This window comes from Amblyomma americanum, chromosome 3 (genome assembly GCF_052857255.1).
Source record: "Amblyomma americanum isolate KBUSLIRL-KWMA chromosome 3, ASM5285725v1, whole genome shotgun sequence".
Lineage (NCBI taxonomy): Eukaryota > Metazoa > Arthropoda > Arachnida > Ixodida > Ixodidae > Amblyomma > Amblyomma americanum.
This window is the reverse complement of record NC_135499.1, coordinates 78763510-78769967: the sequence shown is the minus strand read 5'-3', so window position 1 is coordinate 78769967 and position 6458 is coordinate 78763510. Positions and strand designations below refer to the sequence as shown.

The 6458-nt window shown below is 47.9% G+C and overlaps 1 long non-coding RNA gene across 1 annotated transcript; it reads right to left on the bottom strand.

Moving 5' to 3' along the window:
* Window positions 1–1588: 1588 nt before the first annotated feature.
* LOC144123094 (uncharacterized) lies at window positions 1589–4420 on the bottom strand. Its single transcript, XR_013313003.1, has 3 exons — window positions 4050–4420; window positions 3204–3297; window positions 1589–1942 (listed from the first exon to the last, which is right to left on the bottom strand). It is a non-coding gene; the product is annotated as an uncharacterized LOC144123094 (long non-coding RNA).
* Between the last annotated feature and the right edge of the window lie 2038 nt (window positions 4421–6458).

The window sequence follows — 6458 nt, the reverse complement described above, 5'->3', positions numbered from 1 at the left end:
AATATGTTTTCGAGACAATCTTGTACGAGCCGGCCAAGAAGCACATACTTGTAGCTTTGGTTGTCCAAGAGGTCTTGCGACAGGCTGAGAGCAACAGTGGTCGATGCCAGAAGGCCAGCTTGTGAAGGCTTCCAATGTGCCGTTGCTCCCATTTTCATTTGACGGAAAGTGCTGCACGTCAGTTCCAAAAGCGCAGTGGCCTCTTTATGCTTTGAAGGATCTATATCGCTCAGAGCAACAACCGGATGTCTGGCCGACATAAGGGTGTACCACCTGCTCACGAGGTTAAAAAACCACGCTGTAGCCTCTGCTTCGGGGGGCAAAATTTTTTGTTGGATTAAATATCGGATAGCAGCAGGAGCCTCACGGAACAATTGCACAGCAATGTTCACTTTCATGGTAGTGAAATGTCCACTGCTGATGTGGATTTCCGACAGCCTATTTGCAATCTTCAGCTCACTTTGACAGTCGTACTTCAACACTGCTTCAACATGCTCCACCTTGACAGTGCCAGAAGGAAGACTTTGTTCCTTAACAGTTTCTTCACCCAGAGTGAATTCTCCCACTCGGAGTAGTTGGGCACGGATGTTCTTCAAGACGTGGGCGGGGTCAGCCATAAAGAATAGTTGCCTGCCACGGAGGTGCGGGTGCGGAATACAGCAGACAGTCTGTGAGTTTCTGTGGTTGGACAAGCCAAGCAGGCGCCAAACTGCACGGTTGGCAGCTCCCATGTCACTTGTGACAACAAGCACTCTAAGCGAGATTTGAAAACAAAGCTCAATCAAGTGGAACACAATGTCCTTCAAAATAGAGCCATCTATCGACCTTCCAGTGAAGTGATAGGCGATAACCTGTTTCCATCTCGTGTTCACGCCACCAACCATGAACACAAGAGCATGGTTGGCAACATCTGTAGCGGACTCCGGCAATGTAGTGCTCCCAAAAAAGCAATCAAGCGAGCGATCGTGGTCAAATCCTTGGGAGATTTCCATCTCATCCATGAAGAGCACACAGTCTTTTTCTATGTCTTGCATTGTGGCTACTTTGGATTTCAGGACATTAAAAACTTCATGAAGAACTCCAGGCAAAAATTTAATATTTTGAAGCCTTCGTATTAATGTCCTATTGCATGGCAGTGGATATGATAATGATCTTAATAATTCATAGCCTGCTGTTCCACATGCGTGCTTTATTTGAAGGGCCTCTCGAATAGTCTTCTCAGACCACTTAAGGCCCTTCGTAGTTTTCACCGTCAAAGCCCTTCTCTGGTCGTGTTTGAGGAACGGTAATTGTTCCAAGGTTATCATTTTTTGTTGTGGCGACTGTGACTTCTTTACAAGATTGCGCAGTTTTATCTTTGTTTGCTCGTGAAGCCTCTGTAGGTTTCTGTACTTTTGGGCCAAGTCCTTATTTCTCTTTCTCAGCTCAGCATTCTGTCTTTGAAGAGACAAGTCAGTTGAAGCCGTACTTGAACCAAGTGTGAATGCAGCTTGAGGTATTTCTTTACTTGATCGCTCATTACTATGCTGTGACCTTTCAGCGCTTAAGGATTCGGCCTCCATGGGTGAAGCTGCGGGCAGAGGAAGTCGACTTGCATCAGTGGAATCGTCCCCACTGGCTTTATCTGTTCTCAGAAAGGAATGGGCAATGCTGTCTGCATAGATAACAGTGTCGACAGCTTTGGGCGGCAGCAAGGTGGTTGTTAAAGGTAGATCATACCCTGGTACCTGAGCACATTGTAGTGGACTAACAGTGTCCTGGGAACTCATGCTGTCACTCACAGCCGAGTCTTGTGTTTGTTCGGCTGTTGATGCGAAGACAGGCTCTAGAGCAGCACTACCACATGGTTCATTTCCAGTGGGGTCAAGTACTGGGCTTTGCGTTGGCGTGGCCGGACGAAAGCAAGACCGCTTCTTCGGAGGCTTCCGGTGTTTCGGGATGGCTGAAATAAAAAATTCAGTCAATAGGGTAGCACTACACTCAAGAACTGCAGAAATTCTGCATTTACAGAAGAGCAACCTAGTACCTGCATAAAACTTCCAAATAAACTTCAGGAGTAGTAATATCAGTTGGGTTTTAAGATCCCAAAGCTGTACTGGGGGGCTTTAGATTTCTTACCGCCAGTGCATATTTAACAGCGTCGGAAAGCATGCTACAACTGGCAATGATCCAGTCGTGCAAAATTGTGCTCAACAGCAGGTTGTGTTAGCAGCTGAGGTACCATTGATGCAACTAGAATTACTAATCGTCCTGAATTTTGCCATTTTAGCTTCTGTGCCAGGTGACATAGAACAAATGAGACAGCACAGTATGCAGTCTGCTTTAGGATATTTGTTTGATTCTAGATGCCCCCTTTCTCGCAGGCGTCGGGTGAATTATAAAGAAAAAACGATGCTATACAAAGTATAAACACACTATAGGTGGCCTTGTGCTCTTTGAATACAAGGCTATATCTGTGTGTTACGTTTTGGATCTTAGTATCATATATATGAGTGCATTCAATGTGTAGAGAAGATAAACAGTAGTCCCTTAGGGAAGCAGTGGGTGTTCAAGAAAAGCAAATATAGTAGGGGTAGGCAGAGAGTTAGGTGGCAAAAGTTTTGTTTAGTGCCATACTTTATACCTTTATGGCTTACACGGAAGATTTCAATTGTCATTCATTCATTTTTTTTTTCAATCTACAGTGAAAAATGAGCCAGAGGTAATGCAGAAGCCGTTAAAACACGGCTTAAGGTGATTTTTTGTTTGAAGGTGCTGTTCGAATGCATGATCCTACAATAACGTGCAATATACATATTTTTTTATGCCCGCGATTTAGTTTTACAAGAAATGAATTGCATGGATCCCAACAAATTTCTAGCTAGGGATCTAGATGCTGATGCAAACATGCGCTGTAGGAATGCTTGGATATAAAAGCCATATCAATAGACCAAGAAGTTTGTGTGGATAATGTGGCCACAGATGGCACAGGAACCGGTTAAAGGGAAGTCAGTAGGATAGGCTTCGTCCTGCTATGGACCTTGAAATGCTGATGGTGATGAACCTTTCTTTGCAGCCTTCTAAAAGCAGATGAGCGCACATTTTTGAGCTTGCACAAAGCAACCACAGCACTACCGTATACGTGTAGACAAATTTCTTTGCAAACATTTCATATGAATGAGGCAGAGTTGTATTTAAGAGATGGATCAAAATTAGAAGCTTACCTCGATAAGTAAAAAGTGTGGGAACCGCATCTGGCCTTAGCTTCTTTAAGCCATCCTGTCTGTTTTGCTCGAAACTTGTTTCTTCAAAATGTGCCTGAAATGAATGGCAGCAAGTACTTCATAAGCATCAAGAAGTATATTCATACCTGCACATAACTGTGACAAATGCTGCAAACCGGAACATGACTAGCGTTACAACTACAGAGCTGTTTCTACCTGCTGTAATGTTTTCACATGCTGTCTTTTACCAGGCTATAGTGCCAAGCTAAAAAAACTGGATAAGGGCTTCCTAAAGGCTTCATATGCATGCCAGTAACCGGGCATATACAAAATGTGTTCTTTTAGTCTGATCTTGGGTTTCCAATCTTTTTCTACCGAATAGCGTCGTACAGCAGAACGGTGCCTAGATAACCAGACCTGACTGAAAATAAGTTCCTCCGACCACAGCGCTCACGAAACAGCGAACGCGTACAATGTCAGAGAGATGTAGAAATTTATTTTCACTACCTCAGTCATGTTCTCTGACATGAGTCTTGGCGCATGTATTACAGCGCAAACAAGGAAGCGGGCGCCAATATATCGTGAGTGCACTCGCGTGAGAATTACAGTCAGCGAGGGCGAATGCGAACCGTTGCTTCTCGCCCTTGGTGCTCGAGACACGCCGCCAGCGCATCTAAAAACTAACGAGAAGATTGCACCCACGCCCGCAATGCGTAGCCTGTTATCAAACCCACGCCGCGCACGCCGTTCGAGGCGGCCGTGGTTTAATTATCGTAAACGTGAAGCACAGTACACCAAACATAACAAGCGAGCAGGTAACAAAAGAGAAAAAGGTACGGTACTCACAGAACATATGCGAGAAGCAGCAGTGGGTTCCCAGCAGTCTCGCTTTACTTGTGCCAGCCAACGTTTTCTTCGGTTGGAGTCAGCCGGGAAACGAAACATCCATGTGCCCTTCCTGCAGTGGTTCGAGCACTGCGGAACGCAACACCCAGGCATTGCTGCTGCGTAAGCTTCCTGGCGCACTTAGTGCAACAACCGACAACATATGACTGTCCCACTCAACGATGAACGGCGATGAAGACGCAACTGCTGCAGCAGCTAATGCGCGCCTATGCACGGCGGGGAACAAGATGGCGCGGCGTCTTCCCGTAACCATGACAACACACGCGCTGGCAACATGGGTCTTAGCGGGAGGCGGCATGTGCTGTGTCAAAGGAAGTCACCACCCTAAGCCGGGAGGGGGCGCGACATGTAGGCTCCCTAGAACGCGGTGTGGTGCAGCGCCCCCGCGCACCACATCGGCGAAGCTTGCTCTTGCTGTGAAACTGAATGTGTATTTTGCATAAAAGAATTGTCGTGTTTCCTTGAAAGTTATATTTTGCTTTGTCTTCATTGTTATGATTTCTTTCTCATTCTTCCATGAGGGGCATGATCTTGAGTAGGAGGGATGGTCACCTTGACAGTTTGCGCAATGTAGGTTTGCAGCTTCACAGCTTTCAGAGACGTGCTCTTGCGAGGCGCATTTCGCACATGTTTTCCGACCACGACAGCTCTGTGCGCCATGGCCGTATCGCTGGCAGTTAAAACACCCTCGCGGGTTTGGGATGTAGTGTCGGACATTTATCTTTAGGTAACCAACTTCGACTGACTCGGGCAGTGTGCTTGAGCTGAATGTGAGGACAAGATGTTTTATTGCTATTTCTTTGTTTTCCTTTCGGATTTTAAGCGGTGAACATTGATGATATTTTGGTCTTTTAGACCTTCAAGCATTTCTTCTTCTGTGAGATGAAGGAAATCGATTTCGGAGATCACACCCCGGACGGTGTTCAAAGATCTATGTGCAGTCACTGAGACAGTTGTATCCCGAATGGACACTATGTTGGACTGTTTAGAATATTGATCGTTCTCTTTCAGTTCTAGTAGAAGGTCGCCACTAGGCATATTTTTAGCATGCAACCCGTGCCCAAGGCAGAGGTTAGGGTTTTTGTGACTATGAATGGGGATATTGTTCGGGCGGTTTTATCTGTTGCTTCGGTGTGAATGACGTGCAATTTCGGGAAAGTGTCCTTGGACTTCTGAAGGTAGTGGGCTGTTGCATCGGTCCGCACTCTTTTTTGAGGGCGATCATTTTGCGAGTGGAGGGGAGCCATGGCATACGTCTGTTGTTCGGCCGCGGTGCCAGCCACCCACCATGGAGCCCAACAAGGGGACGGGAGAGGAACTTGCAAGCAAGTCCTGCCCACGCCAGCTGTACACCTCAACTATACCCAAATACGACGCAACTCAGGGTGGTTGGCCACACAAGGTTAACCCTCGCCGCCAGGAAGAAAGGAAGAAACTAGAAGTGCGTAGGAGACAGGATAGTTGTCAGAAAGGGATAGCAAAGTGAAAGATAGAGGGGAGGATAGGAAAAGGCGACTGCCAATTTCCCCCGGTCGGGACAGGCCGGAGGTGCCGTCTACAGGAAGCTGGGGCCAAAGTGGTGTGTTGCCTCCGCCGAGGGGCCTTAAACGTCCAAACGCTCGGCATCGGCTCAACCACCAGGATCCCCTTTTCCCCGGACACGGCGATGCCACGCACGGCGAGGCGCGGGTGCTCAGGTCCGTGGTGATGCACAGTTCACCATCATCCCCTTGCGGGGATGTCCCTGCGGATGCTCGGGAACCTGCGGTGTCGCCACTCACCGTCGCGACGCCTGCAAGCTGCAGGCGCTCCCCTGCGGGGCGATTTAAAGGGTTCAGCCGTATCCATCCATTTATCCATCCATCCATCGTTGGTGAGTGGCGACACCACGGGTTCCCGAGCTTCGGCAGGGACATCTCCGCGGGGTGATGATGGTGAACAGTGCATCATCATGGACCCGAGCACCCACGCTTCGCCGTGCGTGGCATTGCCATGTCCGGGGAAAAGGGGTTCCTGGTGGTTGCGCCGATGCCGAGCGTTTGGACCTTAAAGGCCCCTCGGCGGAGGCAACACACCACTTTGGCCCCAGCTTCCTGTAGAAGGCACCTTCGGCCTGACCCGACCGGACGAAACCGGCAGTCGCCTTTTCCTATTCTCCCCTCCATCTTTCACTTTCGTATCTTCTTTCATACAACTCTCCTGTATCTTCCTCTGTTCTCGTTTTTTTTCTTGCATATTTCATAGGCGGCAAGGGTTAACTTTTTGAGGCGTAACTACCCTGAGTTGCCCGTATTTTATTATAGCAGTGGTGTACAGGTGGCGTGGGCACCACATACTTTCAATCTCCTG